The following is a 1,414-nucleotide window of genomic DNA, read 5'->3' as shown; positions in this document are numbered from 1 at the left end:
AAGGAGGAGGGGGATTAGGGCTGTTCGTGGCTGCTGATGGAGGAGGAGAGGGAGACTGGGTGATTGGCGCAACTGCTTTGGAGGAAGAGCACAAGGCGGTGGGGTTGGGTGTTTGGGTCACTGATGTGATGGTGTTTGGAACATGAGAGGGAGCAAGTGCGGGTGGCGGTGGTTGAACGAAGAAAAGGGAATGTGGTTGGCGCCTGAGTATGAGGAGAATAAGAACGAGAGAATTGTAGCTATGGCTTCACACCCATGGTTTCACACCAAGCAATCAACAATAATTTTCTTCATTCCATGCAGTAATAATAATTCTGATTACAATTGTGTTTAAATAGAGTAGAGAAATACAAGATTCCCTAAATCACTCACAATCAAATCTCTAACAATCAATAACTACCAAATCTCACTCAACATTCGAAATTCAAATCTACTACTAAAATTCCAAATTCGAAATTGACTACTAAAATCTGAAATAAATAAAAAACAAAAGTCAAATAATAAATATGGAAGCTTGTCCTCATCAATATTGCTTGAATCTTGTCAAATGGACCTTTGAATATACATGACAAACCCCACTATATTTCCTGTATATATTAATTAGAGATCAGGAGAAAAATGGCAGACAATTGGATTGCAAGACATCCAATTGTTCTGAAGTGTTCAAAATGATCAGCCTCCCCTCAAAAATGGCCTTCGGGGGGTATTTATAGCCCCTAGGAACAGTTGGCGGAAAACAAGCTCGCGAGACAGCATTTGCTGTCTTGTTGTCTTGACTACCGAGACAGTGTTTGCTGTCTCGGCGGCCGAGACAGAGTTTACTGTCTCGGGTTCCAAGATAGTAAACACTATCTCGGAAAACCCAACTGCCCAGCAGTTTCCACTGTAACTGCCTTCCCACATTTTAAAACTCCGTTATCTTGGCAGTTGTCAATGTGATTCTCGCCAACGACGTTCCCCATGTTTTTTGGCAGTTAATGGACACGTGGATGGTAGTTATATAACTATTTTCAATCATCCCAAAGCTGTCTCGCTGGCGAGACAGTAAACACTGTCTCGCTGCGAGATAATAAACTCTGTCTTGCTGCGAGACAGTAAACACTGTCTCGCTGCAAGATAGTAAAGACTGTCTCGCTGCGAGACAGTAAACTCTGTCTCGCTGGTGAGACAGTAAACACTGTCCCACTGGTGAGACAGTTCATATCTATCATTTTGAGTAATTTTTTCTATGTTCGGATATCTATTGGCATCTTTTGACGCCTACAGGCTGGTTGGGGGGTCTGATCGGGGAAAGATGGGAGGGCTCGGTGGCTGGTGGAGGAGGTAAAGGTGGTCGGGGCGCTACTACTTATAGAGGAGAAGATCAGGGTGGCTGCTACGAAGAAGGAGGGGGATTGGGGCTGTTCGTGGCTGT

The sequence above is a fragment of the Asparagus officinalis genome, chromosome 2 (genome assembly GCF_001876935.1).
Source record: "Asparagus officinalis chromosome 2, Aspof.V1, whole genome shotgun sequence".
Lineage (NCBI taxonomy): Eukaryota > Viridiplantae > Streptophyta > Magnoliopsida > Asparagales > Asparagaceae > Asparagus > Asparagus officinalis.
Note: the sequence above shows the minus strand (reverse complement) of the source record.